A 21497-nucleotide genomic window follows, 5' to 3' on the forward strand; every position below is an offset into this window, starting at 1 on the left:
TGCCTGTACACACTGACACTATACAATGTATACAATATACAGAGCTCCTGTGTATAATGTCACTGGTGACCACTGTATTGCCTGTAAACTGACACTATAAACAGAGCTCCTGTATATAATGTCATGGGTGATCACTGTATTACCTGTATACGGATACTGTATACAAAGTACAGATCTGTGTATAACGGCATTATTATTGTGCTTTTTTAATGATCAGTATTGTAGTATTTGGTCACTATGTGGTGGTAATATGTGATCTGCTCATGGTGTGGTGGTATTTGTTCCATGCATGTGCTATTATTTGGTCACTATGTGGTGGTAATATGAAGTCCAGTCATGGAGTGGCTGTATTTGTTCTTTGTATGTACTATTTTTCAGTCACTATGTGGTGGAAATATGTGATCTGGTCATGGTGTGGCGGTATTTGTTCCTTGTGTGTGGCATTATTTGATCACTATAAGGTGGTAATATGTTGTCCAGTCATGGTGTGGTGGTATTTGTTCCTTGTATGAGCTATTATTTGGTCACTATGTGGTGGTAATATGCGGTTTGGACATGGTATGGTGGTATTTGTTCCTTGTTTGTAGTATTTTTTGGTCACTATGTGGTGGTAATATGTGATCTGGTCATGGTGTGGTGCTATTTGTTCCTTGTTTGTGATATTATTGGTCATTTTAAAAATTGAAAAATAAATAAAAATATACTTAAATTGTATTGGATATTTTAACAAATGTTCAGTAAATTACAGTAGAGTAGAACCCGGCCTAAAGACTCTACCTTGTCATAGTGGCGGATTAAAAAATCTTTTGGCCAAAGCAAAATCTGCTGGCTATGTATGTGGTGATGCAAACTGTAAATGTGTGATTGGTGAGGATGTGGTACAGAAGTGGAGTTTTTCCAAGAGAGGGTGATGGCACTGTGGACGGTTTGAGGGGTGGAGGCAGGGTTGGGGTGGAGCCTGGGCGGACTCTCAAGGGGACCCCGAAATGTTGCGTAGTGTGGGGCCCCAAAATTCCTAGTGGCAACCCTGGTAACACATTATGCTGTAAAAGTTTTAAATTCTGCAGGGCCCGCAAGGTCCCCCTGCTCAAGAAGGTACATGTGCAGGCCCGTCTGGAGATTGCCAATGACACCTGGATGATTCTTTGATTCTGTGAGTGATTGGGATAAGGTGCTGTGGTCAGAAGAGACAAAAATTGAGGTCTTTGGCATTAGCTCAACTCGCCATGTTTGGAGGAAGAGAAATGCTGCCTATGACCCAAAGAACACTGTCCCCACTGTCAAGCATGAAGGTGGAAGCATTATGTTTTGGGGGTGTTTCTGCTAAGGGCACATGACTTCTTCACCACATCAATGGGAGAATGGATGGAGCCATGTACCATAAAATCCTGAGTGACAACCTCCTTCCCTCCGCCAGGACATTAAAAATGGGTCATGGCTGGGTCTTCCAGCAAGACAATTGTCAGAAAATGGGAAGAATGTCTTGTTGTCCCAATTACACTTCCGGAACTTTCCACTGCATTTGCTGGTCTAAACACAAAGTGCTTTTGCAGACACACAGCTGCCTGGCCCCCTCAGTCTGCCTGTGTAATTCTAAACCACTCATCCCCCTCCCTCAAGAATATGTTGGTGTTGATCAGGAATCAGTCTTTGTCAAACGCACATGGGACTTCTTTGTCCTTGAAAAGTTAAGTATAATGGCACCGATTATTGATAGAGGTGTGAATATTACATTGCTATAATGTGCCCCAGCAGAGCCATCACACAGTGGCTTTTCTAAGCTCCAACACCAGCTGAATAAGAGAAATAGATTTCTGCTTAACAGGGTCATACTTCCACTCCATGTTTAGACTTAGTAGAACGCTAATTTAAAAAAAAGATCAATGATAGTTTTGCGCCACGACCCCCCCCCCCCCACCGAGTTATGAAATTAATGAAGTTTTGGTGGCTTTGGAAAGGGGTGTGCATTCCAGGGCGCAGCCCACTCAGTGAGGTCACAGAGCAGAGGATATGACATTGATGAGCTCAGTTACATGGTGGTCTTTGCCCAGGAAGTCAGCTAACAGAAGATCTGCAATCTGCTCTGATGCATTGTGATGTCACCCTTCCCCCCTCCACATGATTTGCTATTGTCTGAGATAAGTGTAAGTGTTTGTTCAACTTTAATCCCTTATATTTTGCAATCGCTGTGTACATATTGTATTTGTCTCACTTTTGTAATATCTTTTTAGACTTTTCTAAACACTGCCTACGGTATTACTTTTTGGATTAAAAGTTATAATATTTACTAGTTTTGTTTTCCTTGCTCTAAAACATACCTCCAATGTCCTCTGAAGTAAATTACGCTAATGATTGATTAATAGCTGGACAGGAGCCAACCCATAGTAATAGGAGCTGGTGGCAGTGAAGTGTCCTGAGCTTTTGGGGAAACTGGCAGCGACAGACGGTGTTTGATAATTATATTTCCCGCCTGAGCAGGAGTAGTTATATCGCCCACTCTGCAGTTTGCGCAATAGCCAGTACATAGCAAGGCAGCCTTTCTGGTGACTAATTACCCTAGGTGCAGTTCCCTGACTGACCTGAGGGTAAGTGTACGTGAGAGAGCTGCAAGTTCCAAACAGAAAATGGGATGCAATATAAATAAATCCCTGACGAAAAGCTGGGGGCAACCAAATGCCCCCAGTTCATGACATATTGGTGACAGCAGTGGGATAATCAAAAATATCCCCCTGTGATTTATGACAGCAATGACCCACAACATACAGCCAAGGCAACAAAGGAGTGACTCAAAAAGAAGCACATTAAGGTCATGGAGTGGCCTATCCAGTCTCCAGACCTTAATGTGTTATGAGTGCTGATGGTTAAGAGCACCCGGAATGACCTGATGGCTAGGAGCACCCGGAATGACCTGATGGTTAAACTACACAGGACAAGCTCTGGGAAGTGGGAGCTATGCTGACCGCAACCCCTAATCCTATCAAACACACTAGAAATAGCTGTGGAGCGTACCTAACTCTGCCTAGACGCCTCTTCACAGCCTAAGAGCTAACTACCCCTAGAGATAGAAAATTAAGCCTACCTTGCCTCAGAGAAATTCCCCAAAGGAAAAGGCAGCCCCCCACAAATATTGACGGTGAGTTAAGATGGAAGTCACAAACACAGAAATGAAACAGGTTTCAGCAAAGGAGGCCAGACTTACTAAACAGACTGAGGATAGAAAAGGTAACTTTGCGGTCAGCACAAAAAGACTACAAAAGACCACGCAGAGTGAGCAAAAAGACCCCTGCACCGACTCACGGTGCGGAGGTGCCACTCTGCATCCCAGAGCTTCCAGCTAGCGAGGCAAAATCATGATATCAAGCTGGACAAGAAAACATAAAAAACAAATTAACTAGCAGGGACTTAGCTTCTGCTGGAGTAGACAGGTCACCAGAGAGATCCAAGAGAAAACTGAACCAGTACTAGAACATTGGCAGCTGGCATGGAGTAACGATCTGAGTGGAGTTAAATAGAGAAGCCAGCCTAAGAATAACCTAGGTCACCTGTGAGAGGAACCTCAGAACCAGCAGCTCCACTCACAGCCACCAGAGGGAGTCCATGGACAGAACTCGCCGAAGTACCATTCATGACCACAGGAGGGAGTTCGATAACAGAATTCACAACAGTACCCCCCCCTTGAGGAGGGGTCACCGAACCCTCACCAGAGCCCCCAGGCCGATCAGGACGAGCCAAATGAAAGGCACGAACTAGATCGGCAGCATGAAAATCAGAGGCAACGACCCAGGAATTATCTTCCTGACCATAACCCTTCCACTTGACCAGGTACTGGAGTTTCCGTCTCGAAATACGAGAATCTAAAATCTTCTCCACCCCATACTCCAACTCCCCCTCGACCAACACCGGGGCAGGAGGATCAACGGAGGGAACCATAGGCGCCACATATCTCCGCAACAACGACCTATGGAACACATTATGGATGGCAAAAGACGCTGGAAGGGCCAAACGAAATGACACAGGATTGAGAACTTCAGAAATCTTATAAGGACCAATAAAACGAGGCTTAAACTTAGGAGAGGAAACCTTCATAGGAACATAACGAGACGACAACCAAACCAAATCCCCAACATGAAGTCGGGGACCAACACGGCGACGGCGGTTAGCAAAACGTTGAGCCTTCTCCTGGGACAACGTCAAATTGTCCACCACGTGAGTCCAAATTTGCTGCAACCTGTCCACCACAGAATCTACACCAGGACAGTCCGAAGGCTCAACCTGCCCTGAAGAAAAACGAGGATGGAAACCAGAATTACAGAAAATAGGCGAAACCAAAGTAGCCGAGCTGGCCCGATTATTAAGGGCGAACTCAGCCAAAGGCAAGAAGGACACCCAATCATCCTGATCAGCAGAAACAAAGCATCTCAGATATGTTTCCAAAGTCTGATTGGTTCGTTCGGTTTGGCCATTTGTCTGAGGATGGAAAGCCGAAGAAAAAGACAAATCAATGCCCATCTTAGCACAAAAGGACCGCCAAAACCTCGAAACAAACTGGGAACCTCTGTCCGAGACGATGTTCTCCGGAATGCCATGCAAACGAACCACATGCTGGAAGAATAATGGAACCAAATCAGAGGAGGAAGGCAATTTAGACAAGGGTACCAAATGGACCATCTTAGAGAAGCGATCACAAACCACCCAGATGACCGACATCCTTTGAGAGACAGGAAGATCTGAAATAAAATCCATGGAAATATGCGTTCAGGGCCTTTTCGGGACCGGCAAGGGCAAAAGCAACCCACTGGCACCAGACCAGCAGGGCTTAGCCCGAGCACAAGTCCCACAGGACTGCACAAAAGAACGCACATCCCGTGACAAGGAAGGCCACCAAAAGGATCTAGCCACCAGATCTCTGGTACCAAAGATTCCAGGATGACCAGCCAACACCGAACAATGAACCTCAGAGATAACTCTACTAGTCCATCTATCAGGGACAAACAATTTCTCCGCTGGACCCCGGTCAGGTCTATCAGCCTGAAACTTCTGCAGCACCCGCCGCAAATCAGGGGAGATAGCAGACAAAATTACCCCCTCTTTGAGAATACCAGCCGGCTCAGGAACACCCGGAGAATCAGGCACAAAACTCCTCGAAAGGGCATCAGCCTTCACATTCTTAGAGCTCGGAAGGTACGACACCACAAAATCGAAACGGGAGAAAAACAGCGACCATCGAGCCTGTCTAGGATTCAACCGTTTGGCAGACTCGAGATAACTCAGATTCTTGTGATCCGTTAAGACCACCACGCGATGCTTGGCTCCTTCAAGCCAATGTCGCCACTCCTCAAATGCCCACTTCATAGCCAACAACTCTCGATTGCCAACATCATAATTGCGCTCAGCAGGCGAGAACTTTCCAGAAAAGAAAGCACATGGTTTCATCACCGAGCCATCAGAACTTCTTTGAGACAAAACAGCCCCTGCTCCAATCTCAGAAGCATCCACCTCGACCTGAAACGGGAGCGAAACATCTGGCTGACACAACACAGGGGCAGAAGAAAAACGATGCTTCAACTCCTGAAAAGCCTCAACTGCTGCAGAGGACCAATTGACCACATCAGCACCTTTCTTGGTCAAATCAGTCAATGGTTTAACAACACTAGAAAAATTAGCGATGAAGCGACGGTAAAAATTAGCAAAGCCCAGGAACTTCTGCAGGCTCTTCACAGATGTAGGTTGAGTCCAATCATAAATGGCCTGAACTTTAACAGGGTCCATCTCAATAGCAGAAGGGGAAAAAATGAAGCCCAAAAATGAAACCTTCTGAACTCCAAAGAGACATTTAGACCCCTTCACAAACAAGGAATTTGCACGAAGGACCTGAAACACCTTTCTGACCTGCTTCACATGAGACTCCCAATCATCCGAAAAGACCAAAATATCATCCAAATATACAATCATGAATCTATCCAGGTACTTTCGGAAGATGTCATGCATAAAGGACTGAAACACAGATGGAGCATTAGAAAGCCCGAATGGCATCACCAGGTACTCAAAATGGCCCTCGGGCGTATTAAATGCTGTTTTCCATTCATCGCCCTGTTTAATACGCACAAGATTATACGCCCCTCGAAGATCTATCTTGGTGAACCAACTAGCCCCCTTAATCCGAGCAAACAAATGAGACAGTAGCGGCAAAGGGTACTGAAATTTGACCGTGATCTTATTGAGAAAGCGGTAATCAATACAAGGTCTCAGAGAACCATCCTTCTTGGCCACAAAAAAGAACCCTGCTCCCAACGGTGACGACGACGGGCAAATATGCCCTTTCTCCAAGGACTCCTTTATATAACTCCGCATAGCGGCGTGTTCTGGCACAGATAAATTGAACAGTCGGCCCTTAGGAAACTTACTACCAGGAATCAAATCAATAGCACAATCGCAATCCCTATGAGGAGGTAGGGCACTGGATTTAGGCTCATCAAATACATCCCGGGAATCCGACAAAAACTCAGGGACTTCAAAAAGAGTGGAAGGCGAAATTGACAGCAATGGAACATCACCATGTACCCCTTGACAACCCCAGCTGGACACAGACATTGATTTCCAATCCAATACTGGATTATGGACCTGTAGCCATGGCAACCCCAAAACGACCACATCATGCAGATTATGCAACACCAAAAAGCGAATATCCTCCTGATGTGCAGGAGCCATGCACATGGTCAACTGAGTCCAGTACTGAGGCTTATTCTTGGCCAAAGGCGTAGCATCAATTCCTTTCAATGGAATAGGATACTGCAAGGGCTCCAAGAAAAAACCACAGCGCCTGGCAAACTCTAAGTTCATCAAATTCAGGGCAGCGCCTGAATCCACAAATGCCATAACAGAATAGGACGACAAAGAGCAAATCAGAGTAACGGACAAAAGAAATTTAGGCTGTACCGTACCTATGGTGGCAGACCTAGCGAACCGCTTAGTGCGCTTAAGGTACCGTCACATTAAGCGACGCTGCAGCGATAACGACAACGATGCCGATCGCTGCAGCGTCGCTGTTTGATCGCTGGAGAGCTGTCACACAGACCGCTCTCCAGCGATCAACGATGCCGAGGTCCCCTGGTAACCAGGGTAAACATCGGGTAACTAAGCGCAGGGCCGCGCTTAGTAACCCGATGTTTACCCTGGTTACCAGCGTAAAATGTAAAAAAAACAAACAGCACATACTTACATTCACGTCCCCCTGCGTCCACTTCCTGACTGACTGAGCGCCGTACAGTGAGAGCAGAGCGGTGACGTCACCGCTGTGCTGCTTTCACTTTCACTTTGCGGCGCTGAGTCAGAGGAGGAAGCAGACTGCAGGGGACGCAATGTGAGTATGTGCTGTTTGTTTTTTTTACATTTTACGCTGGTAACCAGGGTAAACATCGGGTTACTAAGCGCGGCCCCGCGCTTAGTTACCCGATGTTTACCCTGGTTACCAGTGTAAAATATCGCTGGTATCGTTGCATTTGGTGTCAAACACAACGATACACAGCGATCAAACGACCAAATAAAGTTCTGGACTTTATTCAGCGACCAGCGACATCACAGCAGGATCCTGATCGCTGCTGCGTGTCAAACTAAACGATATCGCTAGCGAGGACGCTGCAACGTCACGGATCGCTAGCGATATCGTTATAAAGTCGTTTAGTGTGACGGTACCTTTAGGACAATCAGAGATAGCATGAGTGGAGTCACCACAGTAAAAACACAGCCCTTTCTGACGTCTGTGTTCTTGCCGTTCAGCTCTGGTCACAGTCCTATCACATTGCATAGGCTCAGGCCTCTGCTCAGAGAATACCGCCAAATGGTGCACAGCTTTGCGCTCACGCAAGCACCGATCGATCTGAATGGTTAAGGACATAGACTCATTCAGACCAGCAGGCGTGGGAAACCCCACCATAACATCCTTAAGGGCTTCAGAAAGACCCTCTCTGAAAATTGCCGCCAGGGCACACTCATTCCGCTGAGTAAGCACAGACCACTTTCTGAACTTCTGGCAATATACCTCCGCTTCATCCTGACCCTGACACAAAGCCAGCAAGATTTTCTCTGCCTGATCCACTGAATTAGGTTCGTCATAAAGCAAGCCAAGCGCCAGAAAAAACGCATCTACATTAAGCAATGCAGGATCTCCTGGCCCAAGGGAAAATGCCCAGTCTTGAGGGTCGCCACGCAACAAAGAAATAATGATTTTTACTTGCTGAATGGGGTCACCAGAGGAGCGGGGTTTCAAAGCAAGAAACAGTCTACAATTATTTTTGAAATTCAAGAATTTAGATCTATCCCCAGAAAACAAATCAGGAATTGGAATTCTTGGTTCTAACATCGGATTCTGAACTACAAAATCTTGAATGCTTTGTACCCTTGCAGTGAGATGATCCACACAAGAGGACAGACCTTGGATGTCCATATCTACACCTGTGTCCTGAACCACCCAGAGGTTAAGGGGAAAAGAATGACAAAACACACTGCAGAAAAAAAAAATGGTCTCAGAACTTCTCTTATCCCTCTATTGAGATGCATTAACACTTTGTAGGCCAGCTGTACTGTTATGAGTGCTGATGGTTAAGAGCACCCGGAATGACCTGATGGCTAGGAGCACCCGGAATGACCTGATGGTTAAACTACACAGGACAAGCTCTGGGAAGTGGGAGCTCTGCTGACCGCAACCCCTAATCCTATCAAACACACTAGAAATAGCTGTGGAGCGTACCTAACTCTGCCTAGACGCCTCTTCACAGCCTAAGAGCTAACTACCCCTAGAGATAGAAAATTAAGCCTACCTTGCCTCAGAGAAATTCCCCAAAGGAAAAGGCAGCCCCACACAAATATTGACGGTGAGTTAAGATGGAAGTCACAAATACAGAAATGAAAAAGGTTTCAGCAAAGGAGGCCAGACTTACTAAACAGACTGAGGATAGAAAAGGTAACTTTGCGGTCAGCACAAAAAGACTACAAAAGACCACGCAGAGTGAGCAAAAAGACCCCCGCACCGACTCACGGTGCAGAGGTGCCACTCTGCATCCCAGAGCTTCCAGCTAGCGAGGCAAAATCATGATATCAAGCTGGACAAGAAAACATAAAAAACAAATTAACTAGCAGGGACTTAGCTTCTGCTGGAGTAGACAGGTCACCAGAGAGATCCAAGAGAAAACTGAACCAGTACTAGAACATTGGCAGCTGGCATGGAGTAACGATCTGAGTGGAGTTAAATAGAGAAGCCAGCCTAAGAATAACCTAGGTCACCTGTGAGAGGAACCTCAGAACCAGCAGCTCCACTCACAGCCACCAGAGGGAGTCCATGGACAGAACTCGCCGAAGTACCATTCATGACCACAGGAGGGAGTTTGATAACAGTATTCACAACATTAATGCTATAGAAAACTTATGGAGGGTGTCACAAAAAGGGGGATGACCTTTGGCCAGCACACGGCTATCATATGTGCAGGGGGCTTATCTTAGTTATCCCACCACTGCTAACATGTGATGAAAACACAACCAGGGCTATTGACCTATCAATTTACCGCAGGGGCTTATTTTAGTTATCCCACTGCTGCTACAATATGTCACGAACTGCAGGGATTTATGTATATCCCACTTTCCAGTTCCACTTCAGAACTTGCAGCTCTCCGGTGACCCCCTTACCCTCAGGTCAAGTCAGGGAACTACACCTAGGATAATTAGTCGCTGGATGGGCCGCTTCACTGTGGAAGGGCTAGCAGGCACGCTGCAGCAAGGGAATTATAAATGCTCAGGCTGCAGTCAGACAATAGCTTATAAAACCCGTTCCATCGCTGCCAGCTTTACCCACCTAGCCCAGAACACACTTCGCGGCCACCAGCTCTGATTCCTCAATAGAGGGGTCCGAAGCCAACCCAAATTACTAGCGTAATTAACTACAGAGGACACACAGTCGTATAGAGCAGGGAGAGACAGCTAGTAAATTATATATTTTACTCCATAAAAAATTGAGCAGTGTTTACAAAAGGTATATAAAGAGTTTACAATCTGAGACAAAGTATGTACAAAACAATTACAAATAAAACAGGGATTAAAACAGAAAATGAACACTCACATTATGCTTAGATCATTCCAGGCTAACCATGCCGGTGGGAGGTGCCAGATGTCACAATGCATCAGAGGGTCTTGGTGCAACAGCTTCTCAGGTAAAACTGAAGGCTGGGCTGACTGGCAGTAACTTATACTTCTAGGCTGTGATATCACTAAAGGGGGTTGAGTTACCATCGCCCTCCCCTTTTCTCAGAGGTACAGATTTGCTAGCAACATTTATCCATATCCTAACTTGCCTGGAGAACCTATCAGAGTAACGGCACACACATCATTCATCTTATATTGAAATTAGCTTTCTAATGATACCACACTCGGACTCGCTATTCCTCACGGTTCAGGAGAAATCCATTTCTCTGGTTCTTTTGGAGCTAGAGTTTAGCAAAAGGGACTGTAGCGAAGCTCTATCAAAGTACGTTCCGAATATGTATCTGTCATATTTCTATCATTGATTGGGCTTGAGATGTGCCCTTTTTTGCTATCTCCCATATACACAAAGGAAAAGCACATGTTTTTGGGGACAAAACCTGCTCTTGGCTAATTAACATTCCTGAAGGAGGAGGAAGGAAGAGGAAGGAGTGTAGAGTTACAGGCTGTGTGTGAAAAAGCTAGGGAGAACAGCCTGCTGGCGGGGGAAGGGAAGCCTAAGTGTAGCTTCGAAGATAGCAGAAAATTCTAGAAAGGCATGTGAATTAATAAGGAAAACCTTTTCTCATTTTTACATTATTGTCACAGAGGGAGTTGAAGCTCCAAGTTGCCAAGCGACAGCATCAAAATCTTCTTGATTTAGAGATGATCTGCAAAGAGTAGTGGACCAAAATGCCTCCTGACATGTACGCAAACCTCATCATCAACTACAAAAACGTCTGACTGCTGTGCTTGCCAACAAGGGTTTTGCCACCAAGTATTAAGTCTTGTTTGCCAGAGGGATCAAATACTTATTTCTTACTGCAAAATGAAAATAAATTTATATGATTTATACAATGTGATTTTCTGGATTATATTTTTTATATTCTATCTCTCAATGTTAAAATTAAATTACCCTTAAAATTATAGACTGTTCATGTCTCTGTCAGTGGGCAAACTTACAAAATCAGCAAGGGATCAAATACTTATTTCCCACACTGTATATGTGTGGCCAGAACAAAACACAGGCACACAACTTATTCCTTCCAAGGACCATACTAAGGACCAGGGGGCACTCACTGCGGGCTGAAGAAAGGCGATTCTGGCAGCTAAACAGGAAAGGGTTCTTTACAGTTAGAGCAGTCAGACTGTGGAATGCTGAGGTAGTAATGGCTGACACTATAACAGCTTTTCAAAAAGGGCTGGATGATTTCCCTTGATACACAGAACATTGCTGGTTATAGTTAAATTAGTGATGGAATGTACAATTGGAGAAAGGTTGAACTTGATGGACCGGGGTCTTTTTTCAACCTATGTAACTATGTAACTATGTAAGTAAAAATGATGTAAATAAAACAGAAAAAAGCAAACTGGACATCATTTCACCCAAATTCTCCAAAATGGGTCTGTCAAAATTGTTGTCACCCTCAACTTAACATTTTGTTGCACACCTTTTGTAATAAATTACTGTAATCAATCACTTCCTATAACCATCCACAAGCTTATACCTCCCAGCTGGAATTTTGGACGACTCTTCTTACAAACTGCTCCAGGTCTTTCGTATTTGAAGGCGACTTCTCCCAACAGCAATTTTAAGATCTCTCCATTGGAGTTTGGTGGGATTTAGGTTTGGACTCATTGCTGGTCACTTATCAACTCTCCAGCACTTTGTTTCCATCCATTTCTGACTGCTTCTTGAAATATACTTAGGGTCCTTTTCCTGCTGAATGACCCATGACCTTGTACACAAAGTCAGCTTTCTGACACTGGGCACTACATTGCCACCTGAAATCCTTTGGTAATCTTCAGATTTCATGATGCCGTGCACACAGTCAAGACACCCAGTGCCAGAGGCTGCAAAACAACAAAGCATCTGTGACTCGCCACCATATTTTGCTGTAGGTAGTATGTTCTCTTCTTTGTAGGCCTCATTATGTTTTTGGCAAACAGTAGAATGATGTACTATACCAAAAAGCTCTATCTTGGTGTAATCTGTCCACAAGACGCTTTCCCAGAAGGATTTTGGCTTATGTACATGTTGGCAAACTGCAGCTAGCCTTTTTACTCTCTCTGTGTCAGCAGTGGGGTCCTCCAAGATCTCCTGTTATAGCATTTAGTTTCATTCACATGTGGTGGATAGTTTGAGCTAACACTGATGTGCCCTGAGCCTGGAGGACAGTTTTGATTTCTTTGGAACTTGATTGGGACTGCTTATCCACCATCCGGACTATCCTGCGTTGCAACCTTTCATCAATTTTTCTCTGCCTTCCACGTCTAGGGAGATTAGCTACAGTGCCATGGGTTGTAAACTTCTTGATTATGTTGGGCAGTGTGGGAAAAGGAACATCAAGATCTCTGGAGATGGACTTGCAACCTTGGGATTGTTGATATTTTCCTATAATTTTGGTTCTCAAGTCCTCAGCCAGTTCTCATCTCCTCTTTCTGTTCTCCATGCTTAGTGTGGCACACAGACACACAATGCAAAGATCGAGTCGACTTGTCCCCTTTTATCTGGTTGATAGGTGTGATTTTCATATTGCCCACACCTGTTACTTGCCAAAGGTGAGTTTGAACAAGCATCACATGCTGGAAACAAAGCTATTTACCCACAATTTTGGAAAGATGCCAACAATTTTGTCCAGCCTATTTTTTTTTGTGTGTGAAATTTTGTCTCCAGTCTGCCTCTTTTTCTGTGTTTTTCCAATACACACAAGGGAAATAAATGTGTATAACAAAACCTGTGGCACTGCAATCATTTCAATCATTTTCTGGGAGAGCTATTTCATTTTCTGGAACAATTTCAGTGGTGCCAACACTTTAGTCAATGACTATAATAGTGCTGTGCCATAAAGAAATCTCCGCATCATACGGAGTATATGGAAGCTCCACACCGTGCCCACGTGACGTGTAGGAATCATAAAATGCACAAGTAGCTAATGACTAGGTAATAGTGTCACAGGGAACATAAATAGCCGCGTTTGGTATGTTAATGAGCCTGCAGGAATCACAGCGGCATGCCGTGAGCACGTAACAGTGTCCGCCTGCCATCAGAGCCGGAAACCAGAGCCTGAAGTCTGCTGCTAACCTCTAGCCTCCTGACCTCCTCATCCCCAGTGCGACCCACAGAGGCGAAATCCTCAGCGCAGCAGATGGGGAGGAGATCGTCTGTCCCACCGATGGCTTCACCGCTCATAACCCAAGTCCGTGCACCTTGTCATAAGACTCCGACCCTGGGAAGGCAACCGTCAATCACTCTGTACACAGGGGACAAGGACAGCGGCACCTAAACGACACTAACACAACATAAGTGTACATACACCCAAGAAACACTCTATGGCGGTACCAGAATAGGGGTCACTACAGCATGTCACGCCACTAGATACAATATGTAAGCAACGTTCCATCATATGCACCAATATCCACATTATCTCGCAGTTACACAACGACATGCGCCGTACACGTACTGCGCTGCCACAAACCTCAGTATAGGTACAGTGCATTGATCGTGTGTCCTCTCGCTGAGCACCGCCGCGATCGAGTGTCAGCTCTTTGTGATGATCTGCGCTAGCACCAATCGTGGGCATTTAACCCCTCTGATGTCGCTGTGAGCAGTGACAACGACATCGAGAAACATCGCATTGCATTGTACTGATGGTCTCCATGAAGACCCCCAGCCCCAAGATGGCCACAGGGTCCTTCCGGGTCCTGCAGAGAAGGTGGCTTGTGAGCGCCTGCTGACAGCAGCACCTGAGATGCCTCCTCCCTGCCTATCAGACACTGATGTGATGCTCTGCGGTGCACAAGCATGGCAGAGTATCAGATCAGCGATCTGATACTGTACAGTGATGTCCCATCTCGGGACAATGTAAGAAAGTAAAAAACAAAAAGTAATAATAAAAAGTGTAAAAATATTTTAAAAAATGCCCAAATAAAGAACAAAAAACAAACAGATACAGTATGTTTCCAATACATACTGTACATTTATTTATGTAAATAAAAAAAAACAATAAAAGTACACATATTTGGTATCGGCTCATCCATAATTACCCGACCTATAAAACTGTCCCACTAGTTAACCCCTTCAGTGAACACCGTAAAAAATAAATATAAAAGAAGGCAAAAAAACAATGCTTTATCATTAAACCGCTGAACAAAAAGTGCAATAAAACACGATCAAAAAGACGGATATACTGTAAATAATCATGTTAGCGCTGAAAACGTCATCTTGTCACGTAAAAAACAAGCTGCCATACAGCTCCATCAGTAGAAAAATAAAAAAGTTATAGCTCTCAGAATAAGAGATGCAAAATAATTATTTTTTCTATAAAATAGTTTTTATTGTGTAAAAAGCGTCAAAACATAAAAAACAATATAAATGAGATATCGCTGTAATCGTACTGACCCGAAGAATAAAACTGCTTTATCCATTTTAGCACACGCAGAACGATATTAAAAAAACAAAACAAAAAGTAATTCTGGAATTGCTGTTTTTTGTTCATTCTGTCTCACAAAAATCGGAATAGAAGGCAATAAAAAAATATCATGTGCCCGAAAATGGTACCAATAGAAACGTCAACTCGTCCTGTAAAAAACAAGCCATCAGATGACTCTGTGGGCCAAAATATGGAAAAATTCTAGCTCTCAAAATATGGAAATGCGTTTTTTGCGGTAAAAAGTGTCTTTTAGTGTGTGACAGCAGCCAAACATAAAAACCCGCTATAAATCTGGTAATGCGGTAATCGCACCAACCCGAAGAATAAAGTCGCCTAATCTATTATACCGCATGAGGTACAGCGTAAAAAATCAATAAAATCAATTCTTCACATGCTGTTGATTTTTTTGTTCTGCTTCCCAAAGATCGTAGTAAGGCACATTTATCCTGCGCTCTGGGATGAGCGCTTACACCAGGGTTTACGTGTAAATCTCTAAAATACGTGATTCAGACGGAATCTCTGGAGGAAGATTCCCTAAAACGAGGCAGAGGGAAGGACTCTGGACGCCATCTGACCTGTGATCCGGCACAGACGGACGTCTTTTTATTATTGCATAATAGTGCTGTCGGCCACAGTTTTGTGCATTTCTGAAAAGAAGGACACTGCTGAACAGAGGCCAGACGGCCATTATAGTGAATAGTTCCATCTGAATCACGTCACCAGGAGAGTTTGAAGTGAACCCCGATGTAAGTGCTCAGCGTAGAGCACCGGATAACTGTGATCCCAAACATTATAGAAAATTTTCCCAAAAGGAGCTTCAAATCAATCCACAAAAAAAGCAAGTTCCTCACTCAAATCTGTCATCTGTTAATGGAAATATCGGGGGCTTCCACTCTAGTGGTAGCACAAAGGCTCTGGAAAAGCGAAATGCCTCCTCACCCTCCAAAAGAAATTCAGCAAATTCTCCGCTCTCAAATCCAAATGCCCCCTCCCTTCCGAGCCCCCGTGTGCCTAAACCGCATATAGCGCCCACATGTTTGGCATTTCTGTAGTAATGAGAGCCCACCTAATTTACAGATGCCTGTCTCCAGAAGCATGGGCTGGGCACAATGGAGCGCCCGCTAGGGCTGTGGGGTACTCAGGCCGGGTCCGACGGTTATTAAAGGGGTGGTTGTCACGGCAGCAGTGACCCAGTCCATGGCCTTGGGCGTCCAATAAAATTAGTGAAATAAAGGGGAATAAAGTTTATAGGGGATTTGTTCGTGATGCCACCCATGGTTCTCGGCAATAGGGAAATGGCCGACGCTGCGGTTCAGGTCCTCTGGGGAAGATGATGACGCAGCAGAGATGGTTCAGCTGTCCACGGGTAGAGCTAGGCCCCAGCGCAGTTAAAGAGTTAAAGTGGATGATGGATGTTGTGATACAGGGCAGGTGACCTGTGCCCATAGGACTCCTTCTCTCTCTTCTTTCTGTCAGGAGCTTCTCTCTATCCTCCTTGTTCTCTCTCTCTGTCACTCTCTCTGTACTCTTGTCTGTGACTCTCTGAGGAGTCAGTGACAAGAGTAGTGAACAGTGAGGAGTAGGGTTGAGCGACTTTTATTTTTATAGGATCGGGTCGGGTTTCACGAAACCCGACTTTCTCAAAAGTCGGGTCGAGTGAAATCGGCCGATCCTATAAAAAAGTCGATGTCGGCCGAAACACGAAACCTAATGCAGTGCAATGGGATACTATGGTTCCCAGGGTCTGAAGGAGAGGAAACTCTCCTTCAGGCCCTGGGATCCATATTTAAGTGTAAAATAAAGAATTAAAATAAAAAATATTGATATACTCACCTCTCCGACGCAGCCTGGACATCGCCGCTGGTAACCGGCATCTTCCGTTCCTAAGAATGGCGCTTGAAAGACCTTTCGATGACGTCACGGCTTGTGATTGGTCGCGGCGGCCCACGTGACCGCTCAGCGACCAATCACAACAAGCCGTGACGTAATTCTCAGGTCCTAAATTCCTCATTCTAGGAATTTGGCACATGAGAATTACGTCACGGCTTGTGATTGGTCGCTGAGCGGTCACGTGGGCGGCCGCGACCAATCACAAGCCGTGACGTCATCTAAGGCCCTTCACGCGCTAATTCTTAAGAAGGAAGGCTGCCGGAAAGAAGCCGAGGGTGAGTATATTCCTATTAGGTATATACTCACCCTCGGACGCGCCCTGCTTCTTTCCGGCAGCCTTCCTTCTTAAGAATGAGCGCGTGAAGGACCTTTCGATGACGTCACGGCTTGTGATTGGTCGCGGCGGCCCACGTGACCGCTCAGCGACCAATCACAAGCCGTGACGTAATTCTCATGTGCTAAATTCCTAGAATGAGGAATTTAGGACCTGAGAATTACGTCACGGCTTGTTGTGATTGGTCGCTGAGCGGTCACGTGGGCCGCCGCGACCAATCACAAGCCGTGACGTCATCGAAAGGTCTTTCAAGCGCCATTCTTAGGAACGGAAGATGCCGGTTACCAGCGGCGATGTCCAGGCTGCGTCGGAGAGGTGAGTATATCAATATTTTTTATTTTAATTCTTTATTTTACACTTAAATGTGGATTCCGATACCGATTTCCGATATCGCAAACATATCGGAACTCGGTATCGGAATTCCGATACCAGATTCAGAAGATCGCCGACCTCATGGCCGACCCCACACAGGGGTCGGGTCGGGTTTCATGAAACCCGACTTTGCCAAAAGTCGGCGACTTCTGAAAATGGCCGACCCCTTTCGCTCAACCCTAGTGAGGGGCAGACAGTTGGAGCTGGGGACTTGAGCAGTGAGGAGGTCGTCCAAGCACCAGCTCCAACTGTCTGCTCCTCACTGTTCACTACTCTTGTCACTGACTCCTCCCCTCTCTACTTCCTCCACCCACACCCTCTACCTAGCTCACTCCAGGCCTATAGAGGTCTGGTGTTGGATGCAAGTGTGTGAGTCCTGGGTAGTGTCCCCTCCTTACCCGAGAGCGGAGTACCACCCCGCTGGCTGAGGTGCAGTACTTCTGTGGTGACTGGACCCTCAGGGGCACCACCAGAACGTGCTGGTCACTACAACGTAATGGTCACTACAACGGCAGTTTGCAATTTTCACTCAGCTACATCCACTGCTGCTTGTTTCTGGAAAACACCCATGAAGTCAAAAACATCACTATATTGGTAAATAAATTCCCAAAGGGGTATAATTTACAAAATGGGGTCACTTGAGGGGAGATTCTGCCTCCAGGAGGCAAATAGCGCTCCGTCCCACTCGAGTCTCTCCGTATGGCTAAGCAGTACTGTACAGCCACATATGGGGTATTTCTACACGTAGCAAAAATTGTGGGACACATTTTGGTGCCATTTTTACCCACTTCCCAGTATGAAAATGTTACATTTGGGGAAACACAAAATCTTGGTAAATTATTTTTTCTTCACTGCCCAATGGTATAAAATTCTGTAGCACACCTGTGGTGTCAATATAATCACTGCACCCCTAGATGAATTCATTGAGAGGTTTAGTTTGTAAAATGGGGTCACTTATGGGGGGTTCTGCTGTTCTGGCACCTCAGGGGCTCGGCCAATGTAACATGGCACCCTCAAACCAGTGCAGCAAAATCTGCACTGTAATATGATGATTCTTCCCTTCTGAGCTTTGCACTGTGCCTCAAAAGTAGTTTTGACGACATATTGGGTATCAGTGTACTCAGGAGAAATTGTACAACAAATTGTATGGAGCAATTTCTCCTGTTACCTTTATGAAAATGCTAAATTTGGAGCTAAAAAAATGTATCTGGGAAAATGTGATTTTTTTTTTTATTTTCACAGATCTAGGTTATAAACTTCTGTGAAGCATCTGTGGGTTCAAAGTGCTCAATACACATCTAGATAAGTTCCCTGGGGGGTCTAGTTTCCAAAATGGTGTAATGAGTCCCCCCTACAGGGCCGTGGGGTACTCAGTACAGGGTCTGGTGTTTCACAGGGGGATGTCACGTTGGCGACCCGGTCAGAGGCCCTGGGAGCCCATGTAAAAGTGAATGGTCTTTAAAGGGAATAAAGTTTATGCTCTTGACGCCACCTGTGGTATTCGGTCAGTGGTGACCGACGCTGCTTTAAGGGGTCCTCTGAGGTGATGTTGTGGCAGCTAGATGGTATACCTTCCCACAAGTGAAGTGTATCCCCAGGGCTTCCCAGAGTGTAGATGGAAGATGGTGAGAGGCGCAGTAAAGAATGAGGACACAGGTTTGCAGTCTGTTTACCTGGTTAACTGAAGACTTCAGCATCCACAGTCCAGAGCTCCAGATCACAGGACAGGCAGGGTCCAGCCGGCTTGGAAGCGAATCCAGATTCCCCTTTACCAAATGGAGATTAAAAAAAATCCTCTAGCGCAGTGGTGTTGTAGTCCTCCACTGCCTACGGCTTCAGATAAGGTCCTTACAGATGTTCTCTCTCTGTCCCCCGGATTGGATAGGACATAACCCATATGACTGGTGACTTGAGCCTGTTTATAGGGACTCTAGCACACCCCGGGCTCTAAAGGTGTCATCGTGTCTTCAGGTGTGTGTGGGGACAGATAACTTGCAATTCAACTGTCCTGCCGGTGACTGCTGTAAGTCGTAGAGTCCTTACAACCTCGGTGGTCCGGCTACCGGTTATCTGCGCTTCAGAGGGAGGCAGCCTGATCTTAGCTGGTCTCCCCTGATGTTACTCTCCTGTGCTTCGCTCTGCTGCACACTCACTGAACAATGTTTGGCTTTCTGTATATCTCTTCCTCCAGGGGCTGCAGTACTTCAGACTACAGGCCCCTTCAGACCTTCCGACACTCTATGTCAGTCTACTCTCTTCTGTGTCTCTCACTTTCTAATCTCTTCTTTCCCTCCAGAACAGAATGTCTTTTTAGGGGAGTTCACCTTAAACAGGTTTAGAGCTCCCCCTTCTGGCCTGGAGTGTGAACATGTTGTATGCATTGTGGTTACCTGATAAAAGATCTCCTTCATCGCTTCCAAACGTAACATCACTCTCCCCGTGAGGAAAGCAATGTTACTGTGACGACCAGGACCCTGGGGCACCACAGTAACTTGTTGGAGATTTTCACTATTTAGGGACATCAGGGGCTCTCCAAACGCGACATGGCGACCGTTAATTATGCCAGCAAATTTTACATTCAAAAAGTGAAATGGTGCTCCTTCCCTTCCGAGCCCTGCCATGCACCCAAACAGTAGATTTCCCCCACATGGTATCAGCATCCTCAGGATAAACTGCACAACAAATTATATTTTCCATTTTCTCCTGTTACCCTTGTGAAAGTAAAAATAAATTAGGTCTAAAGGAAAATTTTTGTGAAAGAAAAGTAAATGTTTATTTTTTCCTTCCACATTCCAAAAATTCCTGTGCAGCACCTGAAGGGTTAATACACTTCTTGAATGTGGTTTTTAGCACCTTGAGGGGTGCAGTTTTTATAATGGTGTCATTTCGGGGAATTTTATGTCATATAGACCCAAATGTAAGGTGATTCCTAAAAAATGGTTTTGTAAATTTTGTTGTAAAAATCAGAAATCACTGGTCAAAAATAAATTGTTTCAATAAATGTGCTGATTTAAAATGGACATGTGGGAAATGTTATTTATTAACTATTTTGTGTGACATATCTCTGTGATTTAAGGGCATAAAAATTCAAAGTTGGACAATTGTTGCCAAATTTCTGTTTTTTCACAAATAAATGCAAGTTATATCGAAGAAATTTTACCACTATCATAAAGTACAATATGTCTCAGAATCAGTGGGATCCGTTTAAGCGTTCCGTAGATATTATCGCATAAAGTGACAGTGGTCAGAATTGTAAAAATTGACCTGGTCATGAACGTGAAAATAGGCTTTGGGGCAAAGGAGTTAAAGGGATTGTCTGGTCCAAATAGATAAGTCTGTAGTCACTCTGTGTGTCACTCTGTCTGCCTGTAGACTTATGAATCCCCCCAGCACACGCACTGTGTTCTGAGGGGATTCATCGGTTTCTGTGCCAGGACCAGAAGAAGGCATGCCCGTGAAACGCGCGTTGGGGTAGTGTCCCCTCTGTTAAACTTAGGGGAATGAATCTTGTTGCACTACTATCTACACTATCTACATCACTATCTACTCTTTGTGTCTAAGGGTATGTGCACACGTTGCGGATTTCTTGCAGAAATTTCCTGAAGAAAACCGGAAATTCTCTGCAAGAAATCCGCATTTTTTTTTTTGCGTTTTTTTTCCGGTTTTTTTGCGTTTTTTTTAACATTCTGCAAGCGTAATTAGCTTGCAGAATGCTAAAGTTTTCCAAGCGATCTGTAGCATCGCTTGGAAAACTGACTGACAGGTTGGTCACACTTGTCAAACATAGCGTTTGACAAGTGTGACCAACTTGTTACTATAGATGCTGCTTTTGCAGCATCTATAGTAAAAGATAGAACGTTTAAAAATAATAAAAAAAATAAAAAAAATGCTTATACTCACCCGCAGACATCAGATCTCCTCACCGGCGTCCGTTCCTATAGCTGATGTGTGCGCGCAGGGCCTTCCATGACGTCACGGTCACGTGAGCGGTCTCGACCAATCACAGGACAGTGACGTCATTCGGCAAGGTCCTTCACCGCACACCAGCTACAGGAACCGAAACCAGCGTGCAGCACAGAGGCGGGAACACTCCGGGGCCATCAGAGGGTGAGTATAGGACTATTTTTTATTTTAATTCTTATTTTTTTACCAATTATATGGTGCCCAGTGCGTGGAGGAGAGTCTCCTCTCCTCCACCCTGGGTACCAACCGCACATAATCTGCTTACTTCCCGTATCGTG

This window comes from Ranitomeya variabilis, chromosome 1 (assembly GCF_051348905.1).
Source record: "Ranitomeya variabilis isolate aRanVar5 chromosome 1, aRanVar5.hap1, whole genome shotgun sequence".
NCBI classification, from domain to species: Eukaryota; Metazoa; Chordata; class Amphibia; order Anura; family Dendrobatidae; genus Ranitomeya; species Ranitomeya variabilis.